Below are 20,979 nucleotides of genomic sequence, written 5' to 3'. Positions count from 1 at the left end.
ACAATGGTGATTCACCAACTTCCAGTTTGAGTGCACCAAAAATATTTTCTAAAAAGTTGGCTCATTACCTGAAGTAAATATTGTGAAATTTTCAGAAAAATTGTGGACCGGTAAATTTGTCGTTTAAAGGTCTTAATGAGGCAAGGTCTATTTTTAGCAGTATTACACCGTGGTTGCACCACGGCCCTTTTCAATCATAAAATTGAGAAAACAAAGAAACTAATTTCTTAATCTTATTTAATACTCATTAGTTACATTAAATCTAAATTAATATATGATTTTATAACCTATATATTGTAGAATAATCAAAATATTGAATCACAATAACAAAGTATTTCGGAATATTTAGGGCATTATCATTCACTTTTCAAGCTAGATGATGATTGCAACTGCATTCTCAGAATTATTATTTTTATTTACAGCTGAAAGGCATATAAAGTAAAATAATAACAAAATCTAGAAAAAAAAATGGGTGGGAGTAGATTATTATGTAACAGAATTAAGTTTTTACCAATTTTCACACATCCCGTATATTAGTGCATATATGTATAATGTTGTTATTTTTCAAAATATTGTGCTTTCAAAGTGTTGGCAATGGCATCAAATCACACCATTACAAGTTTTTGTTTAAAAAAACATAGACAAATTGATATATGATTTTTTTTCGTTCAAAAATGTATTAATTTTACTATATAAGTATTTCTTAGCAGTTTAATATTTAGATTGTTCAGAACATTTTGTGATCAATCAACTGAAGTTTGATTTCTAGGTTTTTTTTTAAATTTTCTTTAGAATTTTCATGAATTCCATAAAAGTTAACTAAGATTTTTTTTTTCAGTTAAAAAATAACAGCATCTTTTATGGTTAATGAAACAGTCAAAAGTTTTTGAGGTCCACAGTTTTATTTTTCATAATTAGCTTTGTGTATCGTAAACACATCATACTATCAATCAAAATGGCATAAGGTTTATCATTTCAGGTAAAAAAAATGATTTTATAAGAAATTTGGTTATCACAACATGAATTATACATGTCAGGGGGATCCAAATAAATAAATGTATACGTGACACAAAGCTAAGTAACATAAAGTATATGCAATACACTGCATTTAAATGATTTCCAGTTTGATCAGACACTCTCAATTCCTGTTTGACTGTTTCTCCATTATCTCTGTACGATTAATACCATATCCGCCAATTAAGATTTTTAGAGATGTTTTTGTCCATACGGATTACTTTACAATTACTTATAAAACTCATATAATTCTAAACTCAAAGTCAGTTTATATAGTATTGAATTTACCACGGGGATATACACCATGTTCATGTACTGTGATCGAAGCCTTTCTTTTGTGTCTATTTCTCAGTAAAGCTGTTTAATTTTCTAATTATATAATAATACTAACATGGAATTCAAATATGATTATTGACAATAAAGATAAATCAAGTTTTGATGATCTACTTACAGGTAATGTCTATTTTCATTATTAAAACTGCTACATTCAGTTAGTTATTTTGCAAGATTAAAGAAGTATTTGCCATTAATGTATCTAAATCTGAAATGATACATCAATGAGTTTCCCGAAAAAAATAAACTTAAAATCTAAAACGATATGTTAAAGTGATGAGATTTACATTTTTTAGCATGAATCAACATAAATGTTAATCAGAAGTGTTAGCCCTGCAAATAATTGAACTACTGTTTGTAACATGACCCGTGTAACCTGGTAACTCTTCCCTCTCAAACCACACAGTTACAGAATCCCATTTTAATCACTCTCTTCACTGTAAATATGCTCTATAATTAGAAAATAAATCATTAGAACAGGACATATTAGTGAAGCTACTTCAAATGCAAAACAGCTTATTGTGGTCATAAAACACCCAAATGTTTTGTAATTTTGATTATGTAAAACTTATTTTTTCTACAAAGTATCACTAAATAAATCAATTTGAAATCATATCAAGCGTTACAGATGAGTATTGGATTATACATTAATGTTGACACCGTTAGATTCGTGATAAATGATCCAAAATAAGCATATTCTTATAACATTATGTAACGTTACTTAAAATAGACCATGCTATATTATAACCTTTAAACGACAAATTTACCGGTCCACAATTTTTCTGAATTTTTCATAATATTTACTTCAGGTAATGAGCCAACTTTTAAGAAAATATTTTTGGTGCACTCAAACTGGAAGTGGGTGAATCACCATTGTTAATAATTGACATGGCCGAAAATAACACCCAAAATTTCGATATTTTCTGTCTTTAAAATGTAGCCAAAATTTTATATGTCCCATTTTGCCTACATATTTGTGATCATTATATGTAATTATTTATACTCTTCAGAAAATAATACAGTTTTATGACATAAAACATTATTTTTATACCATTTTGGATCAAAAAGGGAACCCTGTCATACACCTCTACTGGGCAAAATTAATTTGGCCATAGCACAGGCCCCTGGGACCTTTTGAATTTTTTTAACGTATTTCAGGGGTTTGCATTTATATTGCTACATATTGCATTTAATTTCAATAAAATTGGTTCGTGGGCAAAATTCCATTGTTCGTGAAAGAGATCCTTTGCTAAAAAGTACTGACATGACACTACAAATAATTTTTACCGACTTTTAACGAATTTAGAATCGTTATGGAAAGACCTCAATACATAAACATACCATAATCATGCTAAGCAAAATAAAAGCACACTATCAAGGTAGAAGTAAAAATTCAGAAATATGTCTATGGATGGACACTTGAGTTTTAAAATGGTCGTTTCCTATGAGCAATTTAATTTAAGTCCTTGCAATATTGACTACTGAACGAGTAAATGATTCGTTCTCAACAGATGTTATACAATATAGATACTAGTAAATACCGGTAACACTATTACAAGAAGACACAACATGAATATATGCAACTTCCCAGAACATTGTACACCTTGGAGACAATCCTGAACTTATTCACCCCTGAAACTCCGTAATAAACTGTTCCAGACTTTGAATCTGGAGAATCCAAACGTGGTTTCGGGGGTGGATGAGTTAAACAAAATTAACCAAATTATTAAATTATTAAACCAAATCAAAGGTCGATTTCCGGTAAAGCTGCATATATACATGTAACAGGTCCCTAAAGCACGACATCCTTGATCAATAATTCAAATCAAAGTACTGAAAGTACTAAATGGCTCGGTCTTGATGATAGGAGAAATATATTTTTAAGGTCAATACTACTGTAGTTTTGTACAATAAGAAATATATTTGGCTGGTGTTCCTTCCAGTTTGGACTTTTGAGGATTCCTTGGACACCAAGGTGTAAAATAAGAGACACATACTAAAATCTTGGAAGCCTATTCTAATATTTCCTATGATGTTATATGTCAAATGATTTTATAACACATTCAGCATTTTCCTTGTTAATTTGATGTTAATGAAAATATCCATTCTTAATGACTATTGTCATCAAGTTCCTGGGACCACAGTATCAGTTAACAAGTATCGTTTGCAGCAGAGAAAGACAAGAGGCGTACTTTTCTATGACAAAATGTCTTAAATATAGAATATGTCTGTCCTCTAGAAGACTTATCAATATCACCACGTGATTTTTGAATAAATTGGTCAATTGGTCTACTTTTAGCAAGTTTTGTAACTATTCTTTTGTAAAACAGCAAATTGATTGATATACATTGTATCCGAACTTCAATTCAAACCGGATAACTTGTTAGCTCACCATAGACCATGAAATTGTTTGTACACTTTCTTAACTTCAGGATTGTTTTACAAAATTACAATTGAATTTTTCTACAACATTTTTTTATTTTCAAATCCCCATACCTCTGATGAGTATACTAAAACTGTCATTACAAGTGAATCAAATATTTTCAGTTTAAGATGAACAGGAAGAGATACATTCCTTTATTTCTTATAAATAGCAAACACCGATTTAATTGTTTGTTCAGCAGGTTTTTTCCCTTTCTTTAAAAACACTACCATTAACTTTATGTTCTGTACCTAGATATGTAAACAATTCTTATAAATCTAATTCTGTATTCCATAACATCAACTGGTGTTGTGGTACCGATTTACGTCTTGAGAATATCACAATTTTTATCTTTCTGATATTAAGTTCTAATTTCCATGTTATGCAATATTGTTAAAATTCAGGTAACATTTGTTGTAGACCATCAAATATTTCTGATATCATAACAGTGTTATTGGCAAATAATATGATAAAAAGTTTGGGATACATTTCAATATCATATACCGTAAAAACTTGTATAATTTGCGCAGGTACTTTTTAGGGCTGAAAATGCTGAAAAAATCTTCTATCAGTATATTTTGCGCATCAAAAAATGGGGAAATACAATGTCCAGGGAGTCCCAAAACCGATGTATGAAGGTGACAATTTCAATGCAAAATATTCCCCATAAATGCTTGACAACTTGCACAAAAAGTGTTGTATTTAGAAGAAATAACATATGAAAACTGCATTGTGTTTGTTTTCTTTTATTGGCCACCGTAACCTGAAACTGAAATATCTAGCAGATGTCCAAAACATCGGCTGTCTGGTCCGCCGTACTCCGTGCACATGTCGATGTTTTGAGATATTACACATGAATAGTAATCAGGAATATTTGAAAAGAGTAGAATATATTTACATTGGCACAATAAGTAATTAGTGTGTTTGAGATCATTAACAATCAACAGTAATCAGCTAGCGGATACGTAGTTTAGCTTGCAACAATCACAGTGTGCATAATTTGTCGAGATTTGTAAGACAAAATATTCTTTTCCACCAGGTAAGATTCTAAGTCATAAAGGTAGATTGAAAATAGGAAGGGAGATAAAATAACCAGATAAATATTTGTAGCGGGATCAGACTGGGTTGACTATCGGTGATCAGGTAGCTCAGTCCGAAGAGCTATATTTTCTTCTCTCCTGTTACAGAATTGGCACCCAACTAAATAACCAACGGTTGTGGTGTTTGAAAGGGTCTCGTATGTATTCAAAAAAGGAGGGAGGAGTGTAGCGGGACTGGACTGGGTCGATTATCGATGACAAGGTAGAGCACGGTAGAGCACTTAGCTAGTGTTCGGAGAGTCCCGGGATTGAATCCCGGTCTTGCCGCTACATTTTCTCCTCTCCTGTTACATATGGTACCATACTGTGCATGTAGATATTCAAGGTAAATCAACAATGTTCGCTGATCTTGCAGAATTGCCTTACAGTGTTATAATGAATGCAGTAAATGTATGTCTCATTGGTGTGATTGATTTAAAGGCAGTTCATGTGGTGACCGAAAAAAAAAAGTAAAATTAATACATTGATAGCCAAGGCGGGGAAAACATAAGATGACCTGTGTTATACAAATTAATGTTTAATTGATTTTCATTAAATTGTCTCGAAGGTGATGATTAGTGTGTTATGAACGATAAGCTTAAAATGTTTTTGACAAAAAATATACCAGCTAATGTCATATTGTGCTTTAAATTTAAATTATCTTTTATTTATTCATTTCATTTCATTTCAAGCATGTACATGTCATAGAATATAAACAAATGTCAGGTATATGCTTAAATCATATTACAGTTAAACTCACAATAAGGAATTTGAAGATGATGATAGTAATTTTTTCGGATTGATAATTATTAAAATATTAAGCTTCCACAGTGGAAAATTACTTCTTTTTGTTCACACAATTCTTCTCCTAGACTGTTTCCAGTTGAAATGAAACATGCATGCTGACATTCTGTAAAACATAAGGAAACAATAAATGTGTTAACAGAGTAATTACTGAAAAGGCTACTATCATATAATTAAACATTTTAATCATAAATACCAATACCAGCATAGAGGAAATATTATTGAAGTTTAATTCCCGCTGTTCTTCAGTCCTCCTGTTCTTACATGTAAGAGTTTTGTCCTTCATAAATTGTTTGTAATATAGCAGTTGTTATATAATGTGCACAAAGAAGTATAAATATACACACGTATGCATGGGTACAGTGGTAAATTAATAAGTTATACAGAAAATGATGGTGCTGATCATGAAAAGCGTAAAGTCTATTTTGTTGAGTGAAAAGTTAAAAAAACTAACATTGTTCACACCCTAAGATGTAATCGCACTAAAAACAGTGATCATGTGGGCTTTTGTGCGATTTTATTTCTAAGACTGTGCCAGGTGGTAGAGATTAGTTCCGTTCGAGTGATCACACAATGCAAGTGAGAGTCGGGAATATGTTTATGTAAGTTTTGATTGCTAATCTCTGATGCTTGTTGGTAAAATATAACTCAGGATAATTGCTAAACAATTAACAATTAATTTCTCTACATTTGTTACAGATTGAAACAGCTTTTTAAGTGCCGTTTTACGGAAGAATTATGAAAAAGAAATCGGCATTTTCGTCGATCTAGTAGTCCAAAAAATATCACTTCGAGTTATATGAACATTCCATATATGATTTATGTCATTCGGCCAAAAATTTACTTCGTATTACCTAGTTTAATGAATATGCTGTATGTATATGATCAAAACGTCAAGCTCCTGTGGTGAAAATAACTGAAATGTTTTAAAAGTATGGTTAGTGGTAATCTCTGAACGTACTTTAGTATATGGATATAATCTGATATTTATACATGTGCTTATAAAATTATCGATAATTATGGATGTGGTAAATATTCATACCTTATTAACTGCCGTTAGTTTTAAGATTACGCCATCCTTGGACATTTACAAAATGTTCACCGTCTGTCACGTACTATTTTATCAGTAGACCAAATTTGTCCAAAATTTTGTTAGAGTTGTCTTTCTTCCATTGTAGTTCCGGATGAACGCCATGTGCCATAACACAGCCGTGATAAATGCATTTCCATTTCGCCATGAAATGTATTTGCTCCGAGACAAATTTGATTATAATTACAAAATGCATTAAGGTATCAATTTTGATGTTCGAGGTGAAATATTGATTTCATTTTTTTCCATTGCGGGATAACTGTCACTAATAGGGAGTAAACGACTGGGGGGAACCAGCTTCGAAGCGAAGCATTTTTGGGACGAAACGTCTTCATTCATTGTAAACACCATTTTGGGAACGAAAAGTCTAGATACTTTGTAAATAATTCAGGTGAAAATTTTCAAACAGAAGATCTTTTGGATAGTGTATATAGTAAGGATATAAAAGCCGTAATATACTATTCCTATTTCAACGTTACAGATACGCTTATATCAGTAACTTTCATATTCAAAATTTGCTATTTAAAATTCCCGGTAAAATCAAAGTTGTTGAATACACTGCCGCTAGGAGCGCTAGTATCTGCGAGCAATTTCTAAGCCAATCATATTGAGGAAATTGACTGTAAGAGAATTTTGCAACCAGGATCACAATGGCGAGGTGATCCTCGCCAAAAACCATATATCACAGCTAAAAGGTCATCAATTATCACGCAAACTGATACTACACGCTATACAAACAATGAAACCTATAAAACACGTGTTAGCTTATCTCGGAGTCTTCTGATTGGTCAATTTAACAACCAATGAATGAGCTAGATGTATTCTGCCCAGCATGCCGTAACCCCATGTAAAGTACATAACGAAGGATGTTTTTATTGACTCCAAAAATACATCTATAAAAAAGCATCATGTGGTATTAGCTACTTTATATATAGGTGACGGTTGTGACGTGCATCAGTCTAAACAGCTGATCAATCCTATTTAGTACATCTCCAAAATCGTTACAAGCTGTAACAAACGAATTTTACATCTGGAATGGAGGTGTCGCCACACAATGAAATGCGTTAGTTTAATCACATCACCATCCTCGATTCTCCAGGGGTTACCATCACTGACGAAATATCCACCCCCCGGACTATTTCAGTAAAACTGGAGGCAACAGAAGACACAAGTTCTTTGATCCTTTAATGTCACATCACATGAAGGCATACAACACATGAACAAATTGTATAAAAAGTGTTTAGCCTTCGAGACATACAAATATATTCTCCCTTTTGATTGATTAGCATTACGAAGATCGCCGCGATTTTCTTTTTTTTTTTTTTTTTTTTTTTTTGAAGAAATTAATAAAATATAAAATATATCCTTATAACTAGATCACTAAATGAAATCAAAGTACTGCAAATACAACGTAGCAGAAACAGAAAAATTAGAACGAAATCAAATGAATTTGATGAATTCAGTACTACCATATTTTAGTTTCAAAACCTGTTTATTACATGATATTTGATACATTATTGTGGTTTTGTGAAAAAATAATTATTTCCTTATGATAAATATCTGACTCACCCATTATAAAAACATCAAGCTGTTAGGCAGATATCCCATTTCCCAGAAAACAGATACAGTATGTCCTGGAAAATTAAGCTAATTGAAGGCTTTTTGTACCTATCAGCAGTCTAAGGTCTTGTGACCGGGTGAACGAATTCGATATCAATTATATTAAGAATATTCAACTGATCACAGAAAATACATACAAATGTATGTATATGTTTTGTTTGACATTTTTCTTGATTAAAATTTCTACATAAAATAAACGATTTCAAAATAAAGAAAGCATTTAAGTCTTATAATCATTAAAAATGAGATTTTGTCCTACACCCTAGACTCGTGTGTTACCTCTTTTGCAAGTAAAACCATGCACACATGAGGACAGCCTTATCAATAATCAATTTAACGATTGTGTGTATACACCATAAGGCAAGCTTCCAATGAATGCATACACACAAATGTAGTAAGGGGAAAGCAACATTTTGATTGGTCCAAAGGAAAATTATTCAATAAATAGGGAATTTATGAATGGAAGTTTATGATGAAACGGTAAAAGAGGTCACCACTAGATGTCATTGTAGGGTAAGTCCTACAAAGTTCTACACATCAATAGTAAACCAAAATCAACCAAATTCATTTTTCGTTTAAAACTGCAAAAAGTGCGACCCGCGCGAATAAAACCAAACGTAGGGTACAAATAAGTAATACTAGCAGGTAGATGAGCCTGTTTCACTTAGGCAGTACTATACCATTAAAGCCATAACACAGACAATAGCTACTGACTTCAGTCTATTAATGTAATCAATTAATGATTAATTACTCCAACTATTGGTTTCACACAAAGGGAACAAGACGGGATAATAGAATGAAACCTGAGCAGCGAAGTGCAATTAGCTAAAGGTGTCACAACGTCTACGCGTAGTAATACACAGAGAATGCAATCCCAGTAATGATCGACAATTCCAACAATGTCTGACTGCGCCTCATTTAGTTTATCTATATTATACATATGACGGTACTAGGAACACTCACTTTGATTATATTCGTTAGCACCTGACCTAGACCTTGCCCGTTCGCGCTACCATTCTGTGACGAAGGTGCGGTCGACGTTCCAAAAAAGCTTGTCGATTTTATTCAAACTACTTGCAAGCATTAACAAACAGTGTGGTCTATACATTGACTTATATATGCAATGATGAATTGTGTATATCAAAGCGCCAAAATATGAAAGTACAAATTGCGAATTGAGCGAAACGAATTATTCTGGTTGTAAAGAAATGCGCACATGTCACATTTAATATGGGCGAACAAACTATTGAGGTACTGGCTTGTAAGGTGTAGTAATATAATTAAGGTTGATAAGTATACTTAACGGTAGAACTACAGTTAAACCTGCCTTTCGTCCACCTGCTTATAAAACATCACTATCTTCGGACAAGAGACCTATGCATATCACCATATACATGATGTACATTCCAGTGAACTAGAGCCAAAAATAAGACGAGACGAGGATCATGGGTGAAGCCGCTTTGAAATTCCACTACGCCAATACTTTCAATACATTCCAAATTTGATCTTTATTTGTTGTACCCATTGATGATAAAAGTGTTTCAAGAAAAATGGCAACTGGTGTTTTTTGTGGGAGCGAATTGGTAACAGTTGTTTCACGTAAGCTGGTAACACGGTGCTTGTTTCTTTGTAGGATTTAGAATTTTGTTTACGACTTTGGTCTACTATAAAGCATTTGATTATTCCAATTTACACATTCATTATCCCGTTTATGGACTTGCAGGCTGTAGCTATGAATGTTACTATTTGTTTTGATTTATTGCATTTGTAGAAATAACGTGTTAGATGCTCCTGTATGTGCATGTGTGTCTGTGTTGTGTGCTAAAAATTAATTAAATTGAACAATACAGTTTGTTGCGCTTTGCACTGATGAACCACGAAGTAAAAAGAAATAAAGAATTAAACTAAGCTTAACTACTGCCGCATGGATAGTAACAACTGTTCACCTACGCTGTTTTACGTAAGGCTTAAATACTTGTCTATATGTGGTAACTTTGATGTTTATACGAACATTATTGAAATATACTGACCTACATCTGTATGATGTCATTTGCCAATTAGCAGGTCACATAGACACCCATAGGCGTAATTTAGATTTATTTGAGCTGAACTATATATTTAAACCGCAAAGACTTTTTAAGGTGTAAGGTGTGTCTGACGATGCTGGAAAACCGAGATATCTAACAGTACTGACGTGTCTGTGGAGATGTCACTGAACTTGTTCTGTGTAGTAAGTTTTGTTAAGAGGTTTGCAATTCGAAGACGCGTCCAGTAACATCCGGTAGAACTTTATCGAAGAAATCAAGACAATTTATAAAGAATATACGTACCCATCCTACTAGGCGTTGGGGCATTAAAGACGACATCATTATATATATATATGTTTAGATTCTTTTGAGCTACAATGTTGCAGCTAGAGAAAAAAAATACCTGCTTACTTATGGCGAAACAGAAATTCGTTTTGTTTCCAAAGAAAAACAACCACCGCGAATCAGTTTCAGATGGCGACAAGGTTTATTTTATCAATTTCAATGGTATTGAAATTTTTTTAACCTTGTTGAATACATAATAGTATTGTTTTGGTTTGTATTTTAATGTTTGGAGTAAACGATTTTCAGAAGAACAATGTAGATGACGATGCAATTGTCACTTATTTGATACAAAATGTCCTAATACAAGAAACTGTTGTTAGTAAATCGTCACACAATACGTCTTAATTCAATACAGTGTTCATTGTTAACATGAAATTTTCAGATATGAATTACCGGTCGACATTATACTTCATTGTCATACAATGCATTCACTTCATAGAAATGTAGAATTGTAGTTTGGGTTAATTCCAAAGTAGGGTGTTAAACTTCTGTTAACTAAATGTGCGATTGAATGTCTAGGGGGTAAGGCTAAAAATCAAATATTGTTTGTTTCCCATTTTCGACCTTCCCATCCAAAACACCCTTACCTTTTATTGGTATCTTCCATGCCAAAAAAAAAAATTATCATTTTGATATTAATTTTTTGTTTACTTTAAATTATATGTACTTTGAATTTTATATCATTTTATATTTATAATAGTATGTTCTGTTTTGTTTCTGTTCTTATAATACTCAGTTTTGGAATAAAAACTAATAATTTTGAGCATTTGTTGTCTAACAAAAAAGATTACCTGCCTACCCAACACTGTCTAGTATGGGTCGGTGGCTATTTCCCGAACACCAACTCTGGTTAATACAATGGGAGGTTTTCATGTAGGGAACCCTTTGAAGTTTAGTTATAGTCTGTTTCAAACTCTAACACCAACTCGGGTATCTTTTCAACCAGGTTATTTTTATACTCAATCCTATGATAAGATACATCATACTTTAAGATATACTACAGTTTTGTTAATTGAGTTCAAGCACTCACTAATATATTTTATATTATTTATTATATTAATATCTTTTTTTAACTTATCAAATAAAAACATATTGTACAATATTTATTAGAGTGTCACACATAGTCTACAATAGTAATTGATGGATGCACTTAAATAGAATGAGTAGTTTTAATAAGACATTTTAATTGGTATATATTTTACAGTAATCAAAATATCCTAGCACTCATGTATTTCAATGTTTTCCAAAATAATCATACAATAATAAGACATTTTCAAAGTGTCGCACATATTTTAAAACAATAAGCAATTTACCATTAGAGCTTTCTCATATGCAAAATAGTTCCAGCCAATTTAAGTTCTGTCTTGATGAAGCTTTTTCACAAATATTAAAAATGTGATCCGACCATGATCCTTTTGTGTTAAATGTTAAACCAGAATGCCTATGAAATCCATGCTGTGATATTTTGTGGTTATTGAAAGTGAGTGGTGGGTGAAGATCTGTATGTTTTCTTGTAAGTGACCGTATTCAGTATTATGTTTCTGGTAGCCATACTGGATATGGCGGCCATTTTGGATTTTTGCGGCCATCTTGAAAAAAAATTTGCTGGGCCCCATATCAAAAATCGTTCGGATGATGACGCTCTTGTATTCAGTATTATGTTTCTGGTAGCCATATTGGATATGGCGGCCATTTTGGATTTTGGCGGCCATCTTGAAAAAATTTTGCTTGGCCCCATATCAAAAATCGTTCGAGTGATGACGCTTTATGTTCTTGCAAAATTTCATGCTTTTACTACAAAACCCACAATTCTTCTGATTTATGCACCATTCTGCCAGACTAATTTGGATTAAAAAGAATTTGTCATTGATCGATCAGCCCATGAAGAAATTGAAGATAGATCATCATTCAAGAACTCTGCATGTGTTACTGTTAGTAAAATGCCATCATCATTATCAATGCAGAGATGGGTCATCAGCAAATAAATTAATATAAGATTTTACATTATCTGTTAAGTCATTTATAAACAATAGGAAAAGAAAAGACCAAGTACTGAACCTTGCGGTACACCAGCATTTATCGGTTTTTCATTGGATTTATTAATATTCGTTTATGATTACGCGTTGTTTTGTCAGATAAGTAGGATTCAAACCAACCATACAGTTAATTTAAATCCATATTTTTTTCAACTTATACAATAAGCCTATATGCTATACTCAATCAAAAGCCTTACTTGTCACAGAAAAAAAATTAAAATAGTGATTGATCCTATCAACAAAGGAGGAAACATCTTGATATATAAGAGAAATCCCTCCACTAAGTGTTTAAAAGGGTCATTTAATGATATTTCAGATCATATCTGACATTACATTTTGTATTTGTTTCTCCTTAATATTGTGCAATCAATATGAAAACTAAAATAACGCTGAGAAATAGCACAAAAATGTATAGCTTAACATTAAAATAATAAAGTCTACAAATAGAGCTCAATTTAATTTAACGATCAATTCAAATGTCATGGCAAGAATGATTTATTCAGATGTATGCTACTGTTTTATGCACCATTCTGCAGCACCATGACAATAATTAACAGTTACGGTACTGATTTACTGATCACCTACCAGGTGAGTTGATTTACCTGAGATTGTCTTGTGATCGTGCACTGAGAACCATTTTGAGACAGACTATAACTCCCTATCAACACACCTTCACCCCTATGAAAACACCCCTCCCTACCCAGAGTTGGTGTTCGGGGAAGACCCCGGTTCGGTAGAGGAGAACCGACAATTAATTGGGGCTGGTCTAAGAAGGCATCGTAAAAATAGATAACCGACATATCGTTTCGAATCATAGATAGTTTGAAGGGTAGAACCATGAAAATGTACACCACAAAATGAAATCACCGTGTAAAGCATATTATACGAAATAAGGGTACCGCGAAAAAAATAACTTTACAGTATGCTTACCTTATCAGCTAGCTGATTAGTCAGACAAACGTGCCGTGTAATCTTTATCGCATGTGGTATCATTATTATGGCTATACTTATAGTTACGTCATGCTAAATGGAATTACATATACTGTACGCCACCTAGTTTATCATCGTCATTCTAATACTATCAGTTGTAATGTTTATCCTATTTCTGAAATAGGTTTTCGTTAGCCTACCTCTCAAATGTATTCGAGATTGCACAATTGCTGAATGGCTGAAAAGTGACGATACTGAAACATTAAATATTTACATTTCTTTTTTTCTTTGCTATATAACCTTATCAACTGGGAAATCGTTTACACTAGTGTAAACGCAGTTGATTGTCGCGCAAGCATACATACACCGGAACACTGACTTCCGCAAGTAGTGTCAATGCGCATCAAATTTGGCCTATATTGTTTTTGTATTTTTAATTTTTCAGTTTATCAATTTTAATGTAATGAATATCTCAAATTATATTATTATTTGAAAAATATTGCACCAATGTAAAGAAAAAGACAATGTTATTGTGGAACTTTATATTATTTTGTGTACTTTCTGAACTTGACAACATTTCCAGCAAAATTGGAGCCAGCTGTTCCAAGATTCCATCAATGTTGATCAGCTGTTATATCAATCATATAACGTTGAAAAAAAGAATTTTTATTTTACCGGAACATTAATCGAAAAGAAATAATCAGTTGAAATATAAATATATATGGTTTTTATTTTTTGTTGTTTACTGGTGCGACGCCCATCATGTTGAAATATCTGTCCAACAAATGCAGTTTAATCACTAGTAAACAAAAAAAAATAAAAATAAATCATTCATTAAATACCATTCGTAGTATATCACTGACACTCACCCTTATATCCCTAACACCCACTTGTCCGAAGTCCCGCTTGTCAAAAGACGCAATGGTCCGAAGGCCCGTTAATCCGAAATCTAGAAGTCAATATTGGAAGTTACAGAGTTATTATAATTTACGTAATTTTCATAGTTTGGTACGTTTTCAATGGGTTTTGATGAATACATTTTTCGGTATAGATTTGAAGTGAAATTGACAATTTCTATGGACAGAATGTTGTCATTACTTCACAGAGCATTGCGTGATCAAAATTATATCAGATTATGAAAAAAGAAAGAAATCCTATTTGTAAAAAGAAAGAAAACCTCTTAAACTTTCTCATAAACATACATTCTATGAAATATCTTACAAACATATCAGCATTAAGATGCCCAAATACAAACCTTGTGTACGGTGTAAGATTGCATTAGGACTACATGTAGCATTTATCATCGAATTGATGATGTACTTTATGTCAAAAGGAATAAATTACCAATAAAATCAAATATTTGACAAGATGTACATTTGTGTCAGATAATACTTTTCATGGCGCATCCGCTTCTTTCCTGTAATAAAATCGAGGAGTGCTGATTGGTATCTTTCAGTGAGGTAGCACTATAGAAATTGCTAGACATTTCGGTATCACAAGGAGACACAACTAGTCTTCGTAATTATAGTCACGGACAGACAAGCGCATAAAATGTACGATTCTGGTTTAAGATAATCAAAATTAAAAAAAAAAAAAAAAAAGAAAAGCATTAATCGAATCTCTCGGATAATGAAGTCTAAATGAAAAACTTGACAGACAGACGTAAAAAACTAAATGTAAGCCGGGTTACAGCAAATAGTGATAACGATTTGTTGAATCATGTTGATAAATCTGTTATCAGTGTTTGTAAACCGTATTTTTTTGTTAAACCAATATACATGACTCATAGGAGGAGATATTCATATTGATTTAATTATATTTTTTCCGCCTCTGGGTGATACTTGTTTGAAAACATTCATGTACATTGTGACTTTCTCTATATCATACAGCGCATAGTGTCATATTTCTTGTTATAACCAGCTTTGAATTCAGACCATGACACCTCTAAAATGATGCATGGACACTAGAATACAAATAGTCTTATATTTGGACATTTGTAAACTTACTAGTTACATTAACAGGTCATTGTTTTCTCGTTAAAACAAATCGATTGGAAGAAGGGTTGGTTAGGTGCCTAGCTACATTCTTTGTACCAAAGACTTCCGTGCGGCGTTCATCCTTATCCTTTTCCTATTCAAATTGATAACGGTTATACACAAAATATATAAGAAGTTCAACAAATCGTTATACATGAATTGCAAATAGTGCCAATAAGAATCCGTTAATATACCAAATATTTGACGTAAAGATTTAAAAACAATTTTAATGCACCCGCTAAAAGTTATACGTCGCCGATCGCTCAAATCGTCTCCAATGGGTTTAGTACAGGGTGTATAATTAATTCCCCGCTTATTCATTTCTAATACAAATAGATGCTATTGATTTAAATACCACAAAGCACAGTATTCGGTATCGTTCTTATGGCGTTATATCGTTGTCAATACCACAGTCTTGAAATAGCAGAGCCATTCGTACATTGTAGTAAACATCTATATACAGGTATGTTTGTAACATATGGAATTGCAACATTCGGAAGTCGTAGATGTTTCCCCATTTTACATATAGGCATAATGTGTGATAAACATGGAACAAGTGTCTAGAGTGTAAATCAAAACTGTCAAGATTTTTTTTTCACTTGTAATAGGAGTACATTAAAACTTGCACATATTTCGGAAACAAACCAGTTCTAATGGAAATTACATGTAGATTAGTTGGTTTTACTGTGATATGTCAGAAAAGTCCACTGTAGTCAATTGTATGTGAAATGTTCAATCGCCATTTACATAGCCTTGTATGCCGAACCCTGACCCTTGCCTGTGTAATAAAGGGTTTTTTGGGCTATAACTACTGAAAACGCTCTTACAGTTGTGTTAACATTACGAGATGCATGTTCTTGTCTAAAATTAATTTCATCAACTCCTCAGTGGTAATGTATTGCATTTCTTTAACGTGCGTGACTTTGACTCGGGTAAGGGTACAGCCTACATGTTGTACCTGCTTAATCGTATTGATCAACGATTTGGAATTTCAATGGTTTTAATCAAAATACATAACAATGTAGTGGAATTTATCACTATTTCTTGCCATACGTTTCATAAGGAATGTAGAACAATATATCTATGTCATATTTTGCCTCGTGGTAATGTAACGAATTAGCCTCACTGAATTGTCCCTTTAACTTCGTTCTATTCATGATTTGTTGGGTTCGGCAGGGAATGTGATTTACACCAACATTGTTTCAACCCTGTCTATGCCCTTGTTGGTAATAAGGAGAATAAACGTATATATTCGTTAAAATACATTAATACCTACCAGTTGGTGTACAGTTTTGATCATGCATTAATTACCGCTTTCATAATTACATCTTAATTCGGAAATCAATAGAGAGACCGTGTAGACACAACGATATGGAGAGTTGTGAACAATAGTCTATTTACAGATACAACAGGTGCATTCGCCATCTTTATCACGCTGTTAATTCGTAGGCTAATTAGATATTGATATTAGGTATTTCAGAGCTGGAAGATATGGATGATATTTATCTTGTTAATTTTCCTCAAATGCCGAGGGGGACATGTCGATGAAACATTTCACAAATCGGGAATACAAAAACACATAATCATCGTTTGATCGCATCCTACATCTCATGTTATTGCTACAAGAAAGGTAAACATTTATTCTTGACTGAAGATGGGAGACAGATCTAGAGGCTGTGTGCTCAGTTCTAATGCAGATAATCGTTATCAGATAAGACAGAGTAATGCCTTGGGACAATGGCGCCAGATTAATTAGAATTACACTGTATATAACCCCGACCTTCAGGCTTACGACCACAATGCTTACGAAACGGTATTATAAATATCAACATCATCATCCTCTGTGGGATTTTATATCTTATAGTATATGTATTTTGTATCATTGAAGCACCTAATTTGCAATATATGCGCACATTCGTCCAGTCAGATTGGTTAACATCCAACTATTTACAACAGAAACAAATTGACCAACCATTTAGAAAGTACTACTAGTACTGTACATACAAAAATCTATATTGTGGAAAGCATCTTTAAAAAAAACATCGCATATACAACTATATGCATAATTACCTCTACTACATATGTACTTGTGAATCAGATTTAGCCTTTAAATGATTTTTCTTGCGCGCGCTGTCACTAATTATTTGTCTACAACAACTCCCTAAAAATTCTCATTTGAATCGCTTTACTTATTTCAACATTTTCCTATGTTTTGAAGAGAGAAAAAAGAGCCTTGTCAACGTCGGTTACCCAAGTAACCAACCTACACTACGTTTTGGTACTTAGATACTATTGTTTCCGAGGTTGAACCCATCCTCGAAACTCCAGGGGTTAATATCTCAGTGATGATATAACGCCAGTAATACAGTAACCTCTGGAGTATCAAGGATGGTGGGCCATGGTGTGACAAACCGAAATGTACGAATACGGAAAACCAATTTAACAGTAATGAATTTGTATGTATATTTGTACATTCACGACAGTTTGAATTTTGAAATAGACCTCCTCAGATTTAGAAACGCAATTGCCTTAAATGATCGCGTGTCTACATTCATAGGGCACTCTGGCTAGTATTCGGAGGGTCCCGGGTTCGAATTCCAGTGTGATCCTATATTTTCCTCCAACTATACTGTACACAATAAAGGCTTTCCACCTTTACTAAAAATCCCGATGTCTGTTACAAATTCGGTTACCTGGGTGAAGCCTTTTAACTAGTCAGACACGTAAGAAGCCCTTCACTAGAAATGTTGAATTCTTGGGTATTTGAGTATAATCTCCGGGTTAGGCCTAGAAGAAATCCGGGCAAATTCTACACCACTGAATTCTACATTATAGCTATTAAAATGTCCAATGTTGGTGTAAGGTTAAGAAGAAACACGGAATAAGCAAATTGCCATGAGATATATTTGTCATAATTCATAAGTACATGTATACGTGTTGTCATGACGATACGGACTTTCGGTGCTAGGTTTAGAGGAAATTCGGGCATATCTTTAAAATCTAGTTTGTATCCTTCATCAGATTTCAATCTCTGTTTTAAATTTATTCAACGCTATGGCATTTGTCGATAGTAACACCGGTATTTAATCAATTATTCCAGAACCAAAAGTAAACAAAAGACGGAGTCACCAATAACTAAAATAAATCTGTTATAATTACAATGTACATGTATCGCATATAGGTATATAATACTCGACTACTTCATGATGTTTATCATCTATTATCGAACTATGCTATTATATATTGTATGGTTTACATGTGCAAGTCCACATATGAAATTCAAATGTCTAGACATTTTGCTGGTCTAAATACTATGATATTTGTTGTGATGTTAATTTCACATGTCAATTATTCAATATTAGCCTAATTACGGTAACAGTTGGGATATGATTACTAAAATGCTTTATAACGTCGGGAAATCGATAAAAATCAATAGTGTTGAACACATCAGACTTGACAGTAGGAATATACTTTCACCTACAGATGTTATATGTTTATATAAAGACTAGAATGTGCACATGTCGTTAGGACAAACATGCATATGGTGTATTACTTTATATAAAATACATGTGTTCGGGTCATAGAACGTGTATATCATGTATTGCTTATAGCCATACCTCTAATATGTATATGTACAATGCATATATACACACACGTGTATAGATATACACGTGCATTACATGTGTAATGTAAAATGTAGAGGTATAGTTAGCATTTGTGTTAAATAAAATATGTTGCATACATGTTCATGTATACGTTCACACTATAGCAAATGCTTATACGCTTAACTTAATATGTATGCTAGTTCATTGTTTACAGTAAGATCTGCTGTTATCTCGTCCACTTCCGTGTGTATATTGCCTGAATGTATACGTGTTAAGGCTTGAGTGAATATTCCTGTTGTGTTTACATATCTACAAATAATACATATGGCATGATCTAATGTATATACTTACCATCGAGAAGTCGATCTGACGTACCCTCCCTGCCACCAACACACCACCCAGTCTCCACATCTCGGCTGATTATTATACGATCAGGGGAAGTAATTCTTGTTCTAACACAAAAGTCGAAATCGATCGCTGATCTCTAGTCGTAAACACATCTCGGGCCCTCTGTAATAGGTCGTGGTTCACTCGCTGCAAGACTCTTCTGTAAAGTCATGCCGCATCAAAAATATATATAAATAATGGTAAATGGTTCTGACTGTATGTCCTACATAGACTTATATATATATATATATATATGTACGTATACAGTGTACGTCACTATATCTGATCATGACCTTATAACAGTATTTATAGCATAACCACGTCTATTTATAGAAACATATAAAAATGTAACATAATTCTTATGGAGTGTATTTAATATGTATCGCATTTAGATTTCTATCTTTAGACATACACATAAATGCTTAAATTGTAATATTTATCGCACGTGTAAGTAACCAGAATATAGACATGTTATATACAATATAAGTATGGGTATTCTACACACCTTGTAAAGTTATTTAAGGGGACATTCCAATGCTGGAAATAGACCGTACCGGGAAATTATAATTGTAGCATGGTAAGTGCATAAACCAATGCGGAATAAGCGAAAGAGGTGTTCAATCTAATGTTTAAAATCCCATAAAGAAGCCCACACCTCTTTTTTTAAACATTGCATATAGAAAGTACTACTAGGTGACCTTCTACAATAACACTACTATTTCTGTAATCTTAAAAGAGCCTGAAATCTTAGTTTTCATTATAACTACACGTATCTGCACAAACATGCCAAAATGCCAATCCGGTTTGGGTTTATTAGTTTAATGTCCTATTAACAGCCAGGGTCATATAAGGACTTGCCAGGTGTATGGATGGAGGAAAGCCGGAGTACCCGAAGTAAAAACGCCGATCAGCGGTCAGTCCCTGGCAATTAACCCACATGAGATTCGAACTCGCGACCTGTTGGTATCGAGACATCTTAACTACTTGGCCACCGCCGTCCCAAATGGCAATCCAGCATTTAACTATTGATAAATAATTTTAGTAGAACATATACTTTATATATTTCTTCCAGACTATTGGAGAAACACGAAAATGAATCATTGCTCTTTTTATATGAAAATCAAATGTAATTATTACGCTTAAAATTAAATTTAAAATAGTTTGTGTCTACATAAGGAAGGATCATATTTTTGAGTTGGAGTTTCTTTCCAATTATTATTTGATTTTTCAAAACTCAAAACCTTAATTTTT

General features: G+C 33.0%; 1 protein-coding gene across 2 annotated transcripts in view; it reads right to left on the bottom strand.

Moving 5' to 3' along the window:
• LOC138331619 (protein fem-1 homolog A-like) overlaps positions 1-19,969 on the bottom strand; it is a 28,840-nt gene extending 8,871 nt beyond the window's left edge. Inside the window, exons 1-2 of one of the 2 annotated variants that reach the window (XM_069279338.1) lie at positions 19,693-19,969; positions 14,570-14,649 (exon numbers count right to left, since the gene is read on the bottom strand). The gene's annotated coding sequence lies outside the window, so the exon portion shown is untranslated. The remainder of the gene's footprint in view (positions 1-14,569; positions 14,650-19,692) is intronic. The other variant, XM_069279337.1, reaches the window with a different exon arrangement.
• Between the last annotated feature and the right edge of the window lie 1,010 nt (positions 19,970-20,979).

Source organism: Argopecten irradians, chromosome 9, assembly GCF_041381155.1.
Source record: "Argopecten irradians isolate NY chromosome 9, Ai_NY, whole genome shotgun sequence".
Lineage (NCBI taxonomy): Eukaryota > Metazoa > Mollusca > Bivalvia > Pectinida > Pectinidae > Argopecten > Argopecten irradians.
This window is presented reverse-complemented; position numbering and strand designations above follow the sequence as displayed.